Source organism: Oryctolagus cuniculus, chromosome 6 (assembly GCF_964237555.1).
Source record: "Oryctolagus cuniculus chromosome 6, mOryCun1.1, whole genome shotgun sequence".
In the NCBI taxonomy this organism is placed as follows: Eukaryota; Metazoa; Chordata; class Mammalia; order Lagomorpha; family Leporidae; genus Oryctolagus; species Oryctolagus cuniculus.
In genome coordinates this window covers 147,562,267-147,585,215 of record NC_091437.1, presented here as the reverse complement: position 1 = coordinate 147,585,215, position 22,949 = coordinate 147,562,267, and the positions used below count along the sequence as shown (strand labels likewise).

Here is a 22,949-nt window from a genome sequence, read left to right as displayed (position 1 = left end):
TAATTTCTTTATCCAGTCTACCGTTGATGGGCATTTAGGTTGGTTCCAGGTCTTGGCTATTGTGAATTGTGCTGCAATAAACATTAGGGTGCAGACCGCTTTTTTGTTTATCAATTTAAACTCCTTTGGGTAAATTCCAAGGAGTGGGATGGCTGGGTCGAACGGTAGGGTTATATTCAGGTTTCTGAGGAATCTCCAGACTGATTTCCATAGTGGCTTGACCAGTTTGCATTCCCACCAACAGTGGGTTAGTGTCCCTTTTTCCCCACATCCTCGCCAGCATCTGTTGTTGGTAGATTTCTGTATGTGAGCCATTCTAACCGGGGTGAGGTGAAACCTCATTGTGCTTTTGATTTGCATTTCCCTGATTGCTAGTGACCTTGAACATTTTTTCATGTGCCTGTTGGCCATTTGGATTTCCTCTTTTGAAAAATGTCTATTGAAGTCCTTGGCCCATCTCTTAAGTGGGTTGTTGGTTTTGTTTTTGTGGAGTTTCTTGATCTCTTTGTAGATTCTGGTTATTAACCCTTTATCTGTTGCATAGTTTGCAAATATTTTTTCCCATTCTGTCGGTTGTCTCTTCACTCTCCTGACTGTTTCTTTTGCAGTACAGAAACTTCTCAATTTGATGCAATCCCAATAGTTGATTTTGGCTTTGACTGTCTGTGCCTCCCGGGTCTTTTCCAGAAATTCTTTGCCTGTGCCAATATCTTGAAGGGTTTCTCCAATGTTCTCTAATAACTTCATGGTGTCAGGACGTAGATTTAGGTCTTTAATCCACGTTGAGTGGATTTTTGTGTAAGGTGTAAGGTAGGGGTCTTGCTTCATGCTTCTGCACGTGGAAATCCAATTTTCCCAGCACCATTTATTGAATAGACTGTCCTTGCTCCAGGAATTAGTTTTAGATCCTTGATCAAATATAAGTTGGCTGTAGATGTTTGGATTGATTTCTGGTGTTTCAATTCTGTTCCATTGGTCTATCCATCTGTTTCTGTACCAGTACCATGCTGTTTTGATTACAACTGCCCTGTAGTATGTCCTGAAGTCTGGTATTGTGATGCCTCCGGCTTTGTTTTTGTTGTACAAGATTGCTTTAGCTATTCGAGGTCTCTTGTGCCTCCATATGAATTTCAGCATCATTTTTTCTAGATCTGAGAAGAATGTCTTTGGTATCTTGATTGGGATTGCATTGAATCTATAAATTGCTTTTGGGAGAATGGACATTTTGATGATGTTGATTCTTCCAATCCATGAGCATGGAAGATTTTTCCATTTTTTGGTATCCTCTTCTATTTCTTTCTTTAAGGTTTTGTAATTTTCATCGTAGAGATCTTTAACGTCCTTGGTTAAGTTTATTCCAAGGTATTTGATTGTTTTTGTAGCTATTGTGAATGGGATTGATCTTAGCAGTTCTTTCTCAGTCATGGCATTGCTTGTGTATACAAAGGCTGTTGATTTTTGTGCATTGATTTTATATCCTGCCACTTTGCCAAACTCCTCTATGAGTTCCAATAGTCTCTTAGTAGAGTTCTTTGGATCCTCTAAGTACAGAATCATATCGTCTGCAAAGAGGGATAGTTTGACTTCTTCCTTCTTGATTTGTATTCCTTTGATTTCTTTTTCTTGTCTGATGGCTCTGGCTAAAACTTCCAGAACTATGTTAAATAGCAGTGGTGAGAGTGGGCATCCCTGCCTGGTGCCAGATTTCAGTGGAAATGCTTCCAACTTTTCCCCATTCAATAGGATGCTGGCTGTGGGTTTTTTATAAATTGCTTTGATTATATTGAGGAATGTTCCTTCTATACCCAATTTGCTTAGAGTTTTCATCATGAAAGGGTGTTGAATTTTATCAAATGCTTTCTCTGCATCAATTGAGATAATCATATGGTTTTTCTTCTGCAGTCTGTTAATGTGGTGAATCACATTGATTGATTTGCGAATGTTGAACCATCCCTGCATACCAGGGATGAATCCCACTTGGTCTGGGTGGATGATTTTCCTGATGTGTTGTTGTATTCTATTGGCCAGAATTTTATTGAGGATTTTTGCGTCTATGTTCATCAGGGATATTGGTCTGTAATTTTCTTTCAGTGCTGCATCTTTCTCTGGCTTAGGGATTAAGGTGATGCTGGCTTCATAGAAAGAATTTGGGAGGATTCCCTCTTTTTCAATTGTTCTGAATAGTTTGAGAAGAAATGGGATTAGTTCTTCTTTAAATGTCTGGTAGAATTCACCAGTGAATCCATCTGGTCCTGGGCTTTTCTTTGTTGGGAGGGCCTTTATTACTGTTTCAATTTCTGTTTCAGTTATGGGTCTATTTAGGTTTTCGATGTCTTCATGGTTCAATTTTGGTAGATTGCATGTGTCCAGGAATCTATCCATTTCTGATAGGTTTTCCTGTTTGCTGGCATACAGGTCCTTGTAGTAATTTCTGATGATTCTTTTTATTTCTGTGGTGTCTGTTGTTACGTTTCCTTTTTCATCTCTGATTTTATTGATTTGGGTCTTTTCTCTTCTTTTTTTAGTTAGTTGGGCCAATGGGGTGTCAATTTTGTTTATTTTTTCAAAAAACCAGCTTCTCGCTTGGCTGATTTTTTGTAATGTTTTTTTGGATTCAATCCTATTAATTTCTTCTCTGGTTTTAATTATTTCTCTTCTCCTACTAGATTTGGGTTTGGTTTGCTGCAGTTTTTCTAGGTCCTTGAGGTGCGCTGAAAGCTCATTTATTTGGTACCTTTCCAATTTCTTGGTATAGGCACCTATTGCTATAAATTTGCCTCTCAATACTGCTTTTGCTGTATCCCATAAGTTTTGATATGTTGTGTTGTTGTCTTCATTTACTTCCAGAAAGTTTTTGATTTCTCTTTTGATTTCTTGAATGACCCAGTGTTCATTCAGGAGCATGTTGTTCAGTCTCCATGTGTTTGCATACTTTCTGGGGTTTCCTGAGTTGCTAATTTCCAGCTTCATCCCGCTGTGGTCTGAGAAGCTGCATGGTATGATTCTAATTCTTTTAAATTTGCTGAGACTTGCTTTATGGCCTAGTATGTGATCAATCCTAGAGAAGGTTCCATGCGCTGCTGAGAAGAATGTGAAGTCTGTAGATGTAGGGTTGAAAGTTCTGTAGATATCTGTTAGATCCATTTGGGCAATAGTGTCAATTAAATCTGCTGTTTCCTTGTTGATCTTCTGTCCTATTGATCTGTCTATTTCTGAGAGTGGAGTATTGAAGTCCCCCAGTACTATTGTATTGGAATCTAAATCTCCCTTTAAGTCCCTTAGCATATCTTTTAAATAGACCGGTGCCCTGTAATTAGGTGCATATACATTTATAATAGTTACATCTTCCTGTTGAATTGAACCCTTAATCATTATATAGTGTCCCTCTTTGTCTCTCTTAACAGTTTTTGTATTAAAGTTTATTTTGTCTGATATTAATATGGCTACACCTGCTTTTTTTTGGTTTCTGTTGGCATGGAATATCTTTTTCCAACCTTTCACTTTCAGTCTGCATGCCTCTTTGTTAGAGAGATGTGTTTCTTGTAGGCAACAAATAGTTGGGTTGTGTTCTGTGAGCCAGTTAGCCAAACGGTGTCTTTTAACTGAAGAATTCAGACCATTAATGTTCAATGTGACTATTGATACGTAGTGACTTTGCCCTGCCATTTTCCCGGAAATATTTTCTAGTATATGCTTTGAGCTTCCCATGCTCTTTTACTGGTAGGTGTTCTTCCTTTCCCTTCTTTCATATTGATGACCGTGTTTCTGTGTTTCTGAGTGTAGCACATCTTTAAGTATCTTTTGCAGGGCCGGACGAGTGGCCACAAAGTCTTTCAATTTCTGTTTGCTATGAAAGGTCTTTATTTCACCTTCATTCACAAATGAGAGCTTGGCAGGATATAATATTCTGGGCTGGCAATTTTTCTCTCTTAGCACCTGTGCTATGTCTCGCCATTCCCTCCTAGCTTGTAGGGTTTCTGATGAGAAGTCAGCTGTGAGTCTGATTGGAGATCCTCTGAGAGTAATCTGACGTTTCTCTCTTGCACATTTTAGGATCTTTTCTTTATGTTTCACTGTGGTAAGTTTAATTACCACGTGTCGTGGTGAGGATCTCTTTTGGTCATGTTTATTGGGGGTTCTATGAGCTTCCTGTACTAGGATATCTCTGTCCTTCTCCAAACCTGGAAAGTTCTCTGCTAGTATCTCACTAAAAAGGCCTTCCAATCCTTTCTCTCTCTCCATGCCTTCAGGAACTCCTAGAACTCGAATGTTGGTTTTTTTAATAGTATCCTGTAGATTCCCAACAATATTTTTTAGGTTTCTAATTTCCTCTTTTCTTTGGTTTGACTGTATGTTTTCCTGTGCTCTATCTTCTAAGTCCGATATTCTCTCTTCTGCTTCACCCATTCTGTTTTTAAGGCTTTCTAATGTGTTTGTCATTTGATCTATTGAGCTCTTCATTTCATTTTGATTTCTCTTCACTATAACACTTTCCTGTTCTACTAGTTTCTGAGTTTCATTTTGACTCTTCCTTAAAATTTCGTTTTCACGAGAGAGATTTTCAATCTTGTCCATTAAGGATTTCTGTAGTTCAAGGATTTGCTTTTGAAAACTTCTAAATGTTCTTATCATAAATTTTTTGAAATCCGTATCTTGCATTTCTTCTATCTCATCATCTTCATACTCTTGGCTTGGGGTGTTTTGCTTATTTGGAGGCATCATAGTGTCATCGTTGATCTTGCTCCCTCTATTTCTGTGTTTGTTACTCGGCATAGTTAATTCTTCTTGCGTCACTGTGCGTTTTTTTTTTTTTTTTTTTTTTTTTTTTTTATACTGTGTCTGTGTTAAGTGGACTGCCTGCTGTTGGAGGAGCCTTGGAGGCTTGAGATGGGTGCGGCCTGAGAGCTCTGCCTGGTTCTTCCTGGTTAAGGGTGTGCAAAGGTGACACCCTCAGGTTATGCGTGGTAAATCTCTCTCTTTTTATTTATTTATTTATTTATTTTATTTATTCAGGGGGTAAGTAACACCGCAGGGCATGGCTGTGCAGAATTGATGGTATTTAGCTTCCAGTCTTTGGCTCCTCTGGACTTCCACTGGGTTGCCTAGGCTACTGAATTGTAGTGACTCAGTTCCTTAGCTCTCCCCCATTGATATGTAAATCCAGAGAGGAGGCCTGCTCTTTGTCTCTTCAAGCCTTGCAGCCTTGTAACCTTTGCAAGGTTAGGGGGAAGAGAAACCCGGAAGCTTTTTTTTCCTTCTTTCCGGTAGTGAGTTTGCTGCACTTTCCGGCCCCCCTCTAGATTCTGACCCCCGTTTCCCCACCAATGTCTCGGGTTATTGAGCTCACCTCCCCTTCCAGCGCCGATGTGTGGACTCGGAGCCCTGAGCGTCCCAAGTCTCCCCGCTGTTGTCTGTGTGGCGTGCACTCCCCTTGGAGCACTGGCGTGCCGACCCTGGGGCTTCTGCGGCTCGGTCCCGCGACTTGGCTTCCGCACGGTGGGCGACCTTGTTCTCCCAGTAGGTCCTCCGATTCACGATTCCCGTGCAATTTTTTCCTGGTTCTTTTTTTCTGCGGCTACCGTAACTCCCCTTTTATTAAACTAAATTTTCCCGGACTATCGGTGCGCGCCCTCACTATTCCACCATCTTGGCTCCATATACAAATAAAATTAAATATAGATGAACAGATGAAGAAAAAGTCATTATAATAAAGTTACCATGGCTGACACTCCTATTCCCATCATACACATAACACCATGACAATTCTGAGATTTCCAAAAACGTTCAAAGAAATGGGCAGTACTTAAGCCTAACTTCAAACTCCAAACTTTATGAATATTTACTTAGAGGACACATGCCCCAAACACCATCTCCTATACCTGTAAATCCTATAAATGGATGGACCTGAACCTCATTGAGTGCGGATCTCTGGTATGAATGCACTGCCTCTTGAGTATGTATTTCTGTTTTGCACGCAAATAAATCTTGCATCTCTGCTGACTTTCATCTATGTTTCATCCTTGAATTGTTTCTAGTGTTAGAGAAGAAACTTGGACCCAGATAACTTACTACGCAATTGTCTCTTCCTTATAATACAAAGATACATAAATATTCCTGTATGGTACCAGTTTCAAAATTTGGAAATTTGGCATGTCTGTGTTAGAGGGATAAGTTTATGCTCTCTGGTTTAGTGTTATAATTCTGTTACCTAACTTTTTGCCCTTGCCCCCTCTTAGTTGTCTATTAACAAAATGATAAATGTCGTGCTGAGAAGTAGTTATACAGCTACCTGACATCTGCATTTCTCTCGCCTTGTATAGGTTTTTGTGACACAGACTCAGGCTTATGACATCATTGAATGCAGTAACAGGAGGAAGAATGGCACCTGTGCACTGAAGCTAGAAACTGAGATACCACAGGAATTTCTGGACAAACCAGGATGTGGTTTATTGTCTACCTCACCCTCGTGGTAGTTTGCTTTTGTTTTTGTTTTCCCTTGACAACATGTGCAAGAACTAAGGGTATAAGCAACCAAATCTCTCCCAGTTTTACCATACAATTCAAATCTTATCTATCTCAATAAATGATTTCTTACTGGTCAATTATGGCAATCAGTTTCACTTCCTACTTCTGACTAACGCTAAACTACAGGGTTAAAGCTAAGGAAAAATAGTCCTTTCCTGAAAAGAGTTTGTAGCATAGAAACCATGGGGACAGATAAATAAATAATGCAATGTGACAAGTGTTTGAGTAGAAGTCTCACATAGCACAGAGCACCTGGCTTAGAATAGTGAGCAGAAGACAAAGGCTAAGGGTGTTCATCTTAAACAGAAGCAATCTAGACAGGTGGAAATCAGTTTTCAGGCAAATTGAAGAAAGGGAAATGCATTTCTAAGCATAGGACAAGTATACTTCAAAAGGCTTGTGGAAATGGAATTAAAAGATGTTTATTTTATGAAAAATAATTTTGAAATCTAAGCATATGAGTTTTCAAAAAGTTCACAAAAATGTAGAATTAAAAAATGTTTATTTTGGTGCAAAAGTATGGAAACTCATGTAGTTCTTTCATAATATACATTTTTGAGAAGCACCCTGACATAGTCTAAAAACATAGAAATGTGTAGCAATTAAGTCAGCTCCATGACTTGGATATAGGGTGTGAGTAGAAAAGAAAAGAATTAAGCAGAAGCTGGAATTTTCTCAATGACTGAAGTTCATGCAGTAGTCAAAGGGACTGGTGTTTGAGACATAGTAATTAAATGAGATAAACCATACAAAGAACAACTGACTCATCTGTCCCAAGAACAACTTGTTATTGTTACTCCCTCTTGCAGACAAGGAAACTGAGGCACAGGGAGGTAAAGAAACTCATCAAAAGTAAATGATGATTCTAACCAGGCCCTATGGTGCCAAAGTATACTTTATATATAAATCTATAACCTAGTGGTATGACATAAGAAAATGGCATGTAACATTCACCATTCATATGTCTCAAACCAGTGATTCAGTTCCAAGTTTCTCACATATTACAAAGAAAAGATTCAATGTGACTTAGAGTTCTTTGTCTACTCTATTGAAATCATCTTCTTCCATTTGAAGCAGGATGAAATGGCACTATCACCTTCTTTTTCCAAATAACTTCTGTAAAATTGGCAAATGGTTTGATTTTTAGGCATGGATGAAAGAGAAAATTCAGCTATCTAGTGTGGAAGGAGCGATTATTTAACAAAGGACAGAATGAAAAGATTTCCCAAACCGCTGTTGGTTGGCCAATCTCCAGCTCAGTATGAAGTGTCCGTTTTCCTGAAGAATGCTCACACTCAATTACTTACAACTTATAGGTAATTCTTTTTTTTTTTTTCAGACATGAAATCAATCACTGAATGAAAGCTTTGTGGAGCAGTAACAGTCTGACCTCATGGCTGTTTGTGATTATAGCTGGCAAAATGAAAGATTGTTCAGTAGATATTAATAGTTGAAACGACAGGGGCAAGGGAGAAAAAGGCAAGTTAATCTCATTTAGGACTTCCAGCGTGAGGAAACCAGTTCATAAGGAAGCCCTTGGATCTCGATGGGGATGCCCAATTCTCTGTTCTATTTGACCTTCAAAGCGCTACCTTCATCTGAGACAGGTGTTGGTGAGTGGATGCAAAATCCCTGACACTGCCTGGTGGTTCTCTGCCAGAGCGGAAATGAAATTTCCCTTGGCGTTTCCTCTCTGAATCAGTTACCTTTTCTCTACTTAGCTAGTTACAGTGCTGCTGAGGCTATCTCCTGGAGAAAAGCACATCTGTCTTAGAACCTGCCGAATATTAGAAAAAAAATGTTTGTGGTGGCCCTCCCAAGTAGAAATTTAAGATTGTAGGATTCAGAGAAATTCAAACATGAAAGATTCTCTTGGCTCCTTGATTAAATGTAATGCTTCATAGACCCCCATATAATCTCACAGGCACTTTCCTATCTATCTGACAAGAGCTTCTAAAGTAGGGATCAACAAACTACAGGTCATGGGCTACTGTTCTCATTGTATTTGTAAATAGTCTATTAGTGCTGGAAATAGATTTTATAATTTTTAACTACTGAACATAATAGAGAGAATAATAATAGTGCAATTCAAATTTTGACATGAATAGTTTTATTGGAACCTCACCATGCTCATCTGCCTACCTGTTATCTATGGCTGTATTTGTGCTATTGTTTCAGAATTGAGAAGCTTCTACAGAGTCCACATGGCTTGCATGTCTGAAATATTTATTAGCTATTTCCTCAGAGGAAATCTTCATCAATCTCTGATCTAGATTATTAAGAATCTGAATTGAGTGAGAACATCTTTCTTTATTAAAATTGTAGGGCTATTACAGATTGAGAATTTCTTAGAGGCTTTGCAGAAATCCAATTTAGTCTGTATGGATCTTTGTTAAATAAAAGAGAAACATTCAGTGTGGGTATGGTGGTACCAAATGTTAACCTGCTGCTTGGGATCTCCACATCTCATATTGGAGTGCCTGCTTCAAGTCCCATCTACTATGGTCCACCTTCTGATCCAGGCTCCTGCCAATGCACCCGGGTGGCAGAAGATGACAGTCCAAGTGCTTAGGCTTCTGCCACTCACCTGGAAGACCTGGTTGGATTTCTTGGCTCTTGCCCTCAACTTGGCTCAGCCCCAGATGTTGTGAACCACTGGATGAAGAATTTGCCCACTCTCTCTCTTTCTTTCTCTCTCTCCCTCCCTTACCCTCACACTGTGTGTATGGGAGAGAGGCTGTCTTTCAAATAAATAAGTCTTTAAAAAGAGAGAGAGAGAGAACCACTCATTTTCTGGTGAGTGTAATTGAAACAAACTGAAAACTTGCCTGAATAAATTTACCTAGTTTGGCACATTGTGTTAAGTCAAATTAAATTCACCAATGTGCTGCCAAGAAGCCACTAATCATTGTGCTGGCCATATGAAATCACAGTTTTTATAGGTCAAACATAATTAAGTATTGGCAATTTCACGTGGTTTATACTATTTCATAAGATGCTCTACAAATAGAGGAGTTTATTTTAATATCCAGTTTCTTCATCACCCTTTGCCTGTCAAACATTACACCCAATTTTATTTCATTTTATAGCACTTTATAACAAAAGAATAGTATATTCTTGTTGACAACCTAGTAACCGAATAATCAGTTCAAATTCCCTTGGAATAATGTTGCAAAGGACTGATGCTAAGACTTGAAACCTCAAAGCATTCCTGAGAACACGGTATGCTATACAGGACAGCACAGAGAGACTTAACTGTTTGTCACAAGGCCGTGGAGTTTCAGTTCCAGTCTTTGCATTTCGCAATGGCTAGTACATTTAACTTCAGGGCACTAGAATCACTGTGGTTTATACTATTGTAATCAGGCCTCATTTTCTTTCTCCTCAGAGAGAGAATTAACAAAATTATATCAAATACCTAAGCTATGCACAGACATTGTTGCACAGAGTCTTAATCTACATCTTGGGAAGCCTGACTCTCATACTGAAGTACCAGTTCAATGAGCCTGAGATGGCAGCAGACAATAACTCAAGTTCTTGAGTTTCTGCACCCATGTAAGAGACCCTGACTGAGTCCCTGGCTTCTGGCTTTAGCTTGGCCCAGCCCCTTCTCTCACAGCCATTTGGGGAATGAGCCAGCAGATGGAAGATTCTCTCTCTCTCTCTCTCTCTCTCACACACACACACACACACACAGACACACACACACACACACACATTGCCTTTCAAATAAATAGTCTTTTAAAAATTGCTTAAAATCAAAAAGAATCCAAGATGCATGCTTATGTATCTACATGTGCATAGTATCCTACACTTGATCTTAGCCAAAAGGCCGAGAAGCGATGTGCATAGTGTCCTATATATATGTGCGTGTGTTATGATTTCAACCTACACACACATCTATTGATTTTAAATAGTAACCTCTTCAGGTTAAGCCATTTTAAGTATTCCATAAAATATGAGTAATTATAATTATAAACTTTTTAAAAATTTATTTATTTGGAAGATAGACTTACAGAGCGAGAGGGAAAAAGATAAAGAAAATCTTCCACCTGCTTGTTGACTCTCCAAATGGCCTCAACAGACAGGACTGGACCAAGCCAAAGACAGAAGCCTGTAACTCTATCTGGGTCCCCCACATGGATAGCAGGGGCTCAAGCACTTGGGCCATCATCTACTGCTTCCCCGGTTGCATTAGCAGGGAGCTGGATTAGCATCAGAGCACCCAGATACTAACTGGTACTCTAATATGGTATGCCAGCATGGCAAGTGGTAGGTTATCCTTTGTTAATCACTGTGCCGCAATGCCAGCCCCACCACTATAAAAGTTGAAATAGCAAAGCCTTCAAGTACTGTAGGTAAACATTTTCACATTGTTTTTGCAATTGTTTCTTTAGATGTATTATCCTGGTCTGTAAACTCTATGAAGGCAAAAGATCTGCTTGATTTATTAACTATTCATTAACTGTGCAATGTTTAGTATTGTTTCTAGGGCATTCATTTTTTTGTGAAAGAAGAGAGTGGGATAAAGAATCTCCAATAATTCAGATAACACAAATAACCTTGAAGTTTAACTACTGGCCCAAATCTTTCCAAGCAAATCAGAATAATACCACATGTACAATCACAATCAGAAGAAATGTTTTAACAAAACTGCATGGGTGGATTGGGTAAGAAAGTGGAATCAACCTTACAGAAAGCTTTAAAAATAGGAAACAATCAGCACTTCACAGAAAATGGCAGGAGCTTCTTCACTGCATATAGAAAAGAAATATTAAACACCTTCCTTAAAACAATTTAATTTATTGGTTTTGGTTTTTAAGGTAATTGTATTGCCTACTGTAACAAGTTACATTCACAAATTTAGTGGCTTAAAACAGCAGAATTCCAACCCCCCACCATTCTGGAGGGCAGAGAAGGTTGAAATTCAGATGTTAGGAGGAGTATATTCCCAACTATGCTCTAGGGGAGCATCCGTGCCTGACCCTTTAGCTTCTGGTAGCTGTCATCATCCTCTCTTCACTCCATCTTTGTATTATCAGCTGTTTTGTAGATCTTTATCTAATCTCTCTCCACATCTTTCTTATAGACATTTGTGATGATATTTGGGGACTACCCAGATAATACAGATAAAATCCCTCTTTTCAAGATCTTTAACTTAATCACCTATTTGCCATATAATGTAACGCTCATTTTTTGTTATATACAGTAATATTCACAGATTCTGGGAATTATGAAGTGAATATATTTTTGGAATACCAGGTTTTTCTAGCCTATTGTAGTAATGATGACAGTATATTGAAATACACCTCGAAAAATTGTTGTTAAAGTTTTGGAAAAAATATAGATGTGAAGTCAAAATATCTTCCAGTTTAGTGCTAATTATTTTTAATATGAACTAGATGACAGTATTCTCTCTTTTTTAAGATTTATTTATTTATTTGAAAGTAGTCAGAGTTACACAGAGAAAGCAGAGGCAGAGAGAGAGAGAGAGAGAGAGAGAGAGAGGTCTTCCATCCTCTGGTTCACTCCCCAATTGCCTGCAATGGCAGAGTTGCCCAGATCCAAAGCCAGGTGCCAGGAGCTTCCTCCAGGTCTTCCCATGTGCATACAGGGGCCCAAAGACTTGGGTCACCTTCTACTGCTTTCCCAGGCCATAGCAGAGAGCTGGATCTGAAGAAGAGCAGCCGGGACTCAAACTGGCGCCCATATAGGATGCTGGCACTACAGGTGGCAGCTATACCTGCTACCCCATAGTGACAGCCCCAGATGACTGTATTCTCTAAAAGAACTACATTCTGGAAATAATAATTACTTCCTTGAGTATGCATTATAGTAAATAAATAGGTAAACTACATGTGAACATACAACAGCCTATAATGGCACACATGACTGAAGACATGCTGTCCAAATGTAAAAAAGGAAACTAAATTTATTAGCAAAGAAATTTCTGTTATCAATTCTTCAGTTAGTTTACGGTTTTTCCCACAAAAAAGATGCAGTGAAGACCTTTTATATGATTAAAAACACACTCTAATAAAAGTGGGCTAGGATCACCACGATAGCCTATATTCAACCATGAATAAAAAGTGCCCTTGAAGGGAAAGGCGCACATGTGCTCACATTTGATACCAGGAAGTAACTGTAGGATGTTAGGGAGTGATTACTACCAGCTGTAAGCTTGTACGCCACACAATAATATCTCATCTGTGCAACTGCTTGGAAAATGTGTTTTTGCTTGTGCTTTCTTTTCTTCCAAGATTTCCATTTTAAAAAAAGTCCAACTCTTTCCCCTCTTAGTGAACGCTGACCTTTCCAAGTCCCTATATATGAAAAGAAAGAGATCTCAAAACTTGCAAGAACAGGAAAAGAAAACACTGAGTTCACTTGTTTCTCCACAGGAGTATGATTGGCAAGATCTCTGTTCAGATTCGGTTATGATAGCTTTTATGATGTTTCACAATGGCATCAGATGGACTTTTCATCTTTAGGGCCTGGAAACCACCACTGGAATATAAGATAAACCTTTTAAATAAATAAATACAGGGTGTTCAGATCTCAATAAAGGTTCAGTAATCTATAAAGTTTCACAATTTGAAATGATCTGAAACACCCTAACCATTACCCTGAATGCCAGGTATGGCAATTTCTGGATCATTTCATCCTAATTTGATCTAAGAAGGTTTGGGATCTCTCTGGCTTGCTCTTACTTTTAGGTAACTTAGGGTTCTGGGGAGGAATATGTAGGGTATTCAGAAAGAGGAGTACAGGAACATACGTATTATTTTTAAATATTTATTTAATATGACAGTAAAATTTTTCAAGGAGAATATCTCAGGTTAAATAAGAACAAGAAAAAATAGTGTTACTGTCTTGATCTACTTAACAGGCAAGTTAAGTGAAACGAAGCTAGGAGCCAATATTGGTATGGGCATTGGTGTTTTTGCTTTGTTTTGTTTTATCTAAGGCAACTAAATGAAAATTAATGATGAAAGAAACAGAATTTTGGCGACAGTGCTTTTTTGTGTTCTACAATGAGAAGAGCAGAGTTAAGAGAAATTACAGAAACTTTTACCTCTGTAAGAAGGCTAAGGATCAGACAAGCAATTGATTAATGAGATAGAAGGCGACCTCTTTGCTTAGAGATCACTTATCTCCACACTCATGGTTGGACTCCTGCCCTTGTGCACGTAGGGTCCCCATCTGTCTTAGCACTCAATACACTGCATTTTAATCGGATTCCCCCAACTCTCCTAAACACATCTCAATATAAACTCCACTAGGGCAAGACACAACAGCTTATATTATTATTAAAGTCATAGAACATAGCAAAATATATGATTTATCATAAGTAATAAACATTTGTTGGATTAAAGAATAGGAAAAAAGATGTCATATAAAAAGAGAGAATTAGAGTTGCCATTCAAAAGCATGGAGCCCTCTTGGTTTAGCATGATCATATGAATCTGTTCCTGATTGACAATGTTCCACCCAGCTCATATCAACCATCAGGTGTCTAATAATAAGATATATCATTTACTGCCTGATCAAATTTTTCTGGGTCAGGTGTCTTACACACATAACCTCCATAGCAACATTAACCCTAGCACAAGTAGTGTCACTGTCTTCATTTTAGGAATGAGAGAATTGTACTCCAACTCCTGGCATTAAGCAGCTGCTAAGGGTTGGGCTAGGCTTACCTGTGTCTCTCCAAAGAGTCATGTGACTGGAGGCTTGGTCTCTGGGGTGGTGGCATTGAGAGGTACTGTGGAACCATTAAGGAGATAGGGCCTACTTGGGGTCCTCCAGTCATTAGGGGTGTGATCCTAGAAGGTAGCTCACTACCAAGGCCTGAATTCATGCAAAAGGTTTTTAAAAGGAGAAAGACTGACCCCACCCAGCTTTCTTTGCTTCCTTTTTGAGGTATAATTACTTCTATGCAAGCTTTGGACATGGTGTGGTATCACGGGCCACCCTCATCAGAGACAAAACCAATGGGGCTGCCTGACCATGGATTTTGAATGTCTAAAACTCTGCACTAAATAAACCTCTTTATAAGGTTAGTTTGTGCCAAACATTTCCTTATGGTGATACAAAGCTGTCTAGTACAGTGACCTTTCTGATTTTAGGCCCAATTATGCATAATTTTAAACTGAAGTGCTTTCTACAAAAGCATTCTGCCATGTATTTCTCAAAAGTCCCTGTGTTCTAGGCAGTGAGAAGGTTAATAGAAGCTGCTTTAATTTCATTTGACATGGAATTCATATCACATCTGAGGTTAAGATGCTGCAAAGGATTAGTGATCAATAAGAAGACATATAGATTCTTAAAAACGGGGAGATTGTCCAGGACTGTGAAAGGAGAGACATCTGCAGGAAATGTGAGCCTCAGCATACCAAGCCTGTCTCCTGCTGCAACTCAGAGCCTAGTAAGTAGATGCTGCCACAGAAGGATTTGGTGAACGCTGTGTCTTAGTCCTGCAGGAAGAGCCAAGAGTACAGGAGGAGCCACAGTGCTTCCTGACTCCAAATCACCATGAGAACTAGAATGGAAGAGTCCATTAATGATGACCAGCATGCCCAAGAATGCAACGGTCTTCAGGAATAGCCTCATATGGCTTTCACACAACCATTTAAGATGAGACAAGAGTAATCTCCAATAGCAACCAAGACTGAACTTGTGGGTAGGCCAACAAGATGAGGACTCCGAATAAAATTTAGTTTAATAAATCATTAAATAATGTAATGTGTCATTCTTACATTCCTGGAAAAAATTCATACCTGGTATAAAATGATGAGGACACTAATTATGTTATGCCTTAGGCTTCATTTCTCCTTTTCAGAGGAAAACAAAGGACATTATTTTCTTAGTCTCTTCCTAAAGGGAAATAAAAAAAAATAACATATTAAACATTTTCATTCTTTGTTGATATTATTTTGCCCAGGAACTCCAAAACCTGACGGACACTCACTATGATCTTGGTGAATATTTTTCAAGTACACAGTGTTGTGCCCCATTCTTAGATATTCCGATTATTTTGTTTTCTTTTTAATCCAAAAATAATGGGAAATAAAAGTACTCTGAAATCCATCACAGAACATGGCTAACAATCAGAGATGGCAGGATTCTGCTTCCAGGGCTCACTGGTTGACTCAATGTGATTCACAAGCCTGAAGACTTTTTGAAGGAAATCAGAAAAGAAGCAACAAACAGGTACGTGACTGTAAATATGGCTAAAATCCTGGGTTTTGTTGTTGCTGTTGCTGCTGTTGTTGTTTGGTCAATGGAAAAGCCCAGAAATAAGATTAATCCATTCAGTGAAAGCTATTTTCATAAAAATGGAAATTGGAAATATATTCAGGTGAGTATGGAAGAGGTTCCAATGTTCCTATTTGCACTGGGAATGAATTCTGACCACCAAGGAATCAGAAACATTGACAGAACATAAACAACCATCTGTTGAGGAGCAGGTGAGGAGGAAGCCATATGGGACATGTAGCCCTCAAAGAAAATGTGCACAGTCTCCCAACTTGCTTCAGGATAGGGGGTAGGGAAGCTGGCAGCAAGGAGGTTGAGAGGAGGAAATGTGAGCAGGCTTCTTAGCTGTCTCTGTCTGGGGAAGCAGGATTGAATTGGAGGCACTGTCAAACAGTAATATCGGAAATAAGTGCTTGTGTGTTTGAGGCACATTGACACTATGACTATGAGAAACATGTACTAACCTCTGTGAAATGATAGGTGTGTCGATGGGAATGACATCAAGGGGGCACCTACCTCAGTCTGGTGTTCTAGAAAATTTTAGTGTTTAGCAATTACTAATCTGAGAAAACAGTGTTTACAGGAAAATAAGATTTTAAACATAACAAGAACACAAGAACATAGGAATATGCTACCAAAATTCCAAAATCTTAAGGCTTACTGAAGTGAAAAACTACGTTTCTGTCATGCCTGAGACCAAACTAGGTGATGTAGGGTGATTTTTATTTACATTTTTTTGCTCCTATTTGTCTCTCCTCTGAGATGGAAGTGGAAAAAATGAAATATCCTAAAATAAGCTTTCAAAGAGAGAAAAAGAGAGAAGAGAACAACTTGGAGGCAGAAAACAGGAGTTAATAATTGCTATTTGAACAGTTGGAAGTATCCCATCAATTTATAAATTAATTAAGAAGAGGAGTGTAGCCCATGTAGCAAGCAGTCATCATAGGCCAAGTCCTACTCTAAGTGATGCACTGTTTTCCCCATTGTGCAAAGCAAGAAACTGAAATTTAGAAATGTTAAGTACGTTTTTTCAAATCTACATCACTGGTAAGTTTTACATAGGAGATATGACACTAAAGATAATATGTTTCCATGAAGCAGCAGTAGCTATCCAAACTTCAGCCAAATTCTGAAAAAAAGGATGCTTCCAAGAAGTGAAGTATGCATATTATAAAACTCTTTCAAACATTCTCAAAGATTATGGATTCATGCTAGGCTAAAACACTAACAAACTAGCTTTTCCCAATCCTGTTTCTTTAAAGATTTACTTATTTATTTGAAAAGCAGAGTGACAGGTGAAGGGGAAGAGACAAGAGATGAGAGAGAGAGAGAGAGAGAGAGAGAGAGAGAGAGAGAGAGGGAGAGAGAGAGAGAATCTTCCATCTTCTGGTTCTCTCTCCAATTGCCTGCAACAGCCAGGGCTGGACCATGCTGAAGCCAGAAGCCTGAAATTCCATTCAGATATTACACAAGTGTAGCAGGAACCCAGGAACTTGGTCCATCATCTATTGCCTTACCAGGATCATTACAAAGAAGCTGGATCAGAAGCGCAGGATGTAAGAGTAGAACCAGCACTTTGATATGGGATGTGGGTGTTCCAAGCAGTGGCTTAACCTGTTGTGCCACAATACTTACCCCGAGATTCTCATTTTTAAAACCCAGAATTGATTCGTGAGAGCGAATTAACAGAATATTTGGAGAATTATTTAAGAGAGGTAAAGACACTGATAAAAGAGGTAAGAGTAAATAATAGCCTAACTGTGGATAGATTATCACTTTGCTTTATTTTGGTTGCAAGTAACAGAAAAGCTTATTGAACTAATTTTAACAAAGAAAATAGATTGACTTATGACTCCAATATCTGTGAAGCCCAGTTATATGGACCGCAGAGGCTCAGACATAAAACTGGACTACATTCCTTTCCATCTTCATTTTCCGCTTCCATGTGCGAACCTCCAGCACGTTTTGAATCAAAATTTAGTATTTATAACAGTTCTCTGAGATTTTTATTAAATATCTGATCCCAAATGGTGAAACAATAATAACCACATTATTATGACTACCAAACGGAAAAGAAAATTAACAGCAATAACAAGGAATTCATTTTCTGTGCCAGTTAAAACATTATGTGTCAAAATGTGTCAGTACTTCAAGTTGTTAAATATCCATCCATCCTTCAATTACTCAACAGAGATTGGCAGGCATTTTTATTGGGCATCATAAAAAAAATGCTCTAAATTTTTATGTTCTTGCTTCAGTCTACTTACACAATGAGGAAGACAAAGACAAACTATTTAACAAAGATCTTCTATGCAACTGAAGAACATGTTATGCAGCTTTATAATGAATTCTGTTTAACATTAAAATAACTCTTCTCAATATCAATAATTATAAAATACCTGTATTGAGCAAGAAGGATTTGGACAACTTATGTGGATCCACACAAAATGCATAGGATTACTACAATGCCAAAATAGATCATTAGGCAGTGCGAGTGAACAAAAGAAACAAGAAACAGCAGCAAAACACAGAGTCTGGAAAGCAACAACTAATCCAGTGAGGCTGGAACATAAACCACTTATTTTATTAGTGTTGGTAAGAAGATTGGAAACACATTTTCTGCTTAGCCTGGGATAGGTGGCTTCCTGTGTATACTCAAGGGAGACTTGATTTCCCCTAATTCATAATAGATACACAGCAAAATATCAGGTTTGGGAGAAAGGATGACCAGACTAAAATTCTGGTGATACTTTTTGTGAAAACTGGGGTGTCTCTCTCACACATACACACATACACACACACATACACACAAAGAGAGAGAGAGAGAGAGAGAGAGAGGGAAAATCTTTATGAGTATTGGTTTTTAACAGATACAATGGAAATAACATCACAATTTTTGAGTGTCAATCATTGAATTAAAGCGTTTACATCCTTATTTAACTCCCTCAGCATCTATAGGATAAAGAATGAAGAGCAATGATCACAGCAGAACTACATGTGGATTCAAGAATCAGAAATGGAGGATAACAAAAAAGGTATACATTAGAAAACACACACAGGATGGACTGCTTGGAGTTTCCACTGAATACAAAAGGTGGGGCTCAAGACAAATTTTAACTATTTCTCAACAGAGGAAATTCCCATTTACATCTGAATTACAAAAATTTTTGTGCCACATTCCTTGCAGCATTGCTGTAATGATAAAAATAATGTAAGGTACAGTAGAAAATCCCTCTTCAAATCTATGGTAGGCCAATTAGTCAAGAAGTCTCCTAAATCTGTATATATGAAATATATGAAGCTTATAATTTAAATAAATTTTTTAAAAAATTTAAAAAGAAGAATCATGAGGAAAATATATAAATATGTACTATAACTGAAAACTATAAAAAGCACATTAATCAGACTTTTGATATAAGATGGAGACTTTTTGCTCACTGATAAGAAATATATAAGATCTCTTTTATGGAAATCATACCTACAATGAGTCTTTGACTTCCACATTGGGCTTCTTCACATTGGAGCAGAATCTGTGAAAAAAAAAAAATCTGAGTACATGAATGCAGAGGCATTATATTTGTGTTACCCATCCAATTCCACAGCTAAGTTTTAAAAAATTTTTAAGATTCACTGATTTATTTGAAAAGCAGAATAGCAGAAAGACAGGGAAAGAGACACAGAACAGAGCGATCTTCCATCTGCTGGTTCACTCCCAAAATGGCTACCACACCAGATCTGGGTGTGGCTGAAGCTAGGAGCCCAGAACTGCAACTTAGTTTCCCATTCAGCTCAGAAAGAGTGAGTTTTCCCAGTCACCATGCTGTCACATGGGTCTTGAGGCTCTCCTGTGGGAAGATCAACCGGGAAGTATGTGACAGGATACCACTAAACCCAGATGTCTGGGAACAATACTGGTCAACCACAAAATCTATTCTGTACACATTAGAAACCATCCTAATAAATTCTCAAATCTGTTTTGCCAGTATTTTCTGCAACAAAAGGATAAATCTCATAATCTAGATTGCAGAAAAATCAAATAGTACAGATAGCTTATTTTCTCAGGCAATGAAGAATATTTAGTTTTAATGGAATGGAAATGTCTTGGTCCATTCAAAAATTACAGAGTAAAATAATCCTGAAATTCAGTTGGCTGCCATTCCTTAGGAAATTTTCATTGCGAATGTAGGCCTGTTTTCTTTCCTCCCATGGAGAACTATTTTATCAAACTGGCTATCACATGTGTTCCTTAGTATTAGAATGCATAAACAAATAAAATGAGTGAGAAGTCAGAATCCGCTAAAATTGCTCATGTATCATAGATCAAAGTTTTGCTTTAGTGTGAATAGACTCTATTCATTCAGCTTTAGCAGAATTGACTAACTTATTAATTAATTGCTGTTGTGTGCAAGAGCTGGCATTACTTCTTCAAACTTTGCCATACTTGAGTACAATGAAAAAAATCTGTATTTTCCTCCCATACATCTTAAGATCATTTCCACTAATCCTTCAGTACACCTTTAAATTTATCAAGAAGAATAAGAGAACAAACCAGAATATATCAAACATCAACCAGGTGCTAAGACTTGGCTAAGCATTTTACACATAAACTGTCCTTTCCAGAATACAGCATTTCTAGGATATAGTGGGAAGAAGAGACTGAGAAATTTATATTTTAGAAAGTAACTAATAAATTCAATAAATGAAAGGAAAATAAATGTTTATTTATCTTAGCAAAACAACAAAGTTTCTTTGGGTATTTAGAATGGTGCGATAAAAAAGCATGATTTTCAGTACAACGGAGTCTTTTCTGCATTAAAAGTTCAAAGAGCATATATCTTTGCATCATTTATTCTGCTACTGAATTTATCTTCATGTCATTCAGATTATGGTATTGGTAGAGAAATAAACTAAAAGTCTAAGAATTGCATAATAAAACCACTAAATATGTGTTCAATTTATAGTTCTAGCTTAAAGGGTAATATCACTACAGAGAAATTGGTTGCTAAGAAGTTTATAAAATAAATCCCACAAATGGGTCTAATAATTAACTCAAGTGTCTACATTCAATGAGATAGGTAAAAAATAAAACCCACTGCTTGAAGAGGAGCTAGATAGAAGGAAGGAATTGAAGTTGTGGCTTGAAAAGTGAATAAATAGATGCGTTAGTCAAATTTTAATTCCAAATAACTGAAAGAAGCTACTTCTGAAGGAAGAAGTTTTTTGGTTCTTGGTTTTGGAGGTTCACAGTCCAAGTTCATGTCACCTTGTTGGTCTGGCATCGACTAATGGTGGTAGATGTTGGAATAAGCAGAGGAAAGACCACATGATGAGACAAAAGTAGAGGGATAGAGAGCATGTTCATCTACATCTACATCTCTTCTTATAAAATCATCTTAATTCTAATATAGACACTTCAACCTAATATCCTGGTCCAGCTCCATCACTTCCTGAAGGCCCCACCTTCATAAATCGTAATTTTATTAAATTTCTATGATTAGTCTCTTAATCATTAATGTCAATCCATTAGCCATTAACAGAAGATTTGGAGGACCAAGAAGCCCTTAACACATGGGCTTTTGGGGGACAGTCAATCTAATACCTAAACTCAATCTCAAGGCAATAAGTAAAACTCAATCTCAAAGCAATAAGTAAAAAGAATGTATCTTCAATGAAGATAGAAGACATGACCCTACAGAGAAATTAGAGTATAATCCCAGCCACATGATATATTTTCCTTTTTTTATTGAGAATTCTTTCCTCTGTTGATGAGAAAGTTTAATGTGGAACAGCAAAACCAAGCTGATAGAGTGTGTGTGTGTGTGTGTGTGCAGGGAGACAAAACATCCCAACTCAGAGATGAAACAAGAAGATTCTTAGGTTCAGAAGATGCTAGAAGTTTTATTATCTGAAGACTAGAACTTAAAGATATTCTTACAGAAGATTTTCTTTTAATCAGACTAAGATACAGTGCAATAGAAAAGATGCACTAATAAATCTTAAGTGCCTATTTTGTTAAGTTTTCTAAATAATATCACAAGCAGATATTTATTGAAGTGTGTTTGACACTGCTCTAAGTCACATTGGACATAGTAGTGAACAAAACTCTTCATGTGCCCATGTGACCACAATGGCCAGAGTGGAGCCAGGCCAAAGCCAGGAACCAGGACCTTCTTTCAAGTCTCCCACAGGGGTGGCAGAGGCCCAAACGCTTGCGCTATCTGCTGCTGCTATTCCCAGGCCATTAACTGGGTGCTGGATTAGAAGTGGAGCAGATGGGATACGAAATGGCACCCATAAGGGATGTCAAAGTCACAGGCAGGCAGCTTAAACTGCCACGATGCCGGCCCAAAAGTATCCTTTAGAAAACAAAGTCAATGGGTCGGTGCTGTGGTGTAGTGGGTAAAGCTGCCGCTTGCAGTGCTGGTATCCCACAGGGGCTCCGTTTCAAGTCCCAGCTTCTCCTCTTCCAATCCAGCTCTCTTCCCTGGCCTGGGAAAGCAGCAGAAGATGACCCAAGTCCTTGGCCTCCTGCACCAGCGTGGGAGATCTGGAAGAAGCTCCTGCCTCTTGCTTCGAATCAGCGCAGCTCTGGCCGTTGTGGCCAGTAGGGGAGTGAACCAGCAGATAGAAGACCTCTCTCTCTGCCTCTCTTCTCTCTGTGTAACTCTGACTTTCAGATAAATAAACAAATCTTTAAAAAAGCAAACAAAGTGAAATAAAATATTTTCTAAAATGATAGCTGGTAGAATTGTCACAAATAGACCTGCACTATCATAAATGTTAAGGCAAATTCTTAAATAAAGAAAACAGATGTACAAAGGAAGATATTAATGACATATAGGAATGAAGAAAATAAGCAAGACAAATATTTGGAAACATATAAAGTATATATATACAAATATAATTTAAAAATTATTTAAAAGACATCTGACAGTTTAAGCAACTAAACACTGGAGCAGTAATTTGAGCCAAGAATTCACCAAAGACACCCACAACAGGGCAATTAAGTGGAAGATGTTCATTAATATTATTTTTCAGGGAAATGCAAGTTAAAGTCATGATGCATTTTTACCATTTGAGCCATTGGAACACTCATATGGTGCTAGTTTAGGACAACGTTTGGCAATTTCTAATAAAGTTAAAAGCATCTACCATATGATTTAGCA

At 38.0% G+C, this 22,949-nt stretch overlaps 1 long non-coding RNA gene and 1 pseudogene across 2 annotated transcripts in view; both read right to left on the bottom strand.

Annotated features, from left to right (window-relative positions):
- Window positions 1-10,256: 10,256 nt before the first annotated feature.
- On the bottom strand, window positions 10,257-10,369 carry LOC127490913 (U2 spliceosomal RNA; annotated as a pseudogene).
- A 1,612-nt stretch (window positions 10,370-11,981) lies between these two features.
- Window positions 11,982-22,949, bottom strand: part of LOC103348121 (uncharacterized) — a 53,736-nt gene continuing 42,768 nt past the window's right edge. For both annotated transcript variants that reach the window (XR_007918715.2, XR_011389513.1), the window contains 2 exons: window positions 19,262-19,313; window positions 11,982-15,402 (listed from right to left, as the gene is read on the bottom strand). This is a non-coding gene — a long non-coding RNA (uncharacterized lncRNA). The remainder of the gene's footprint in view (window positions 15,403-19,261; window positions 19,314-22,949) is intronic.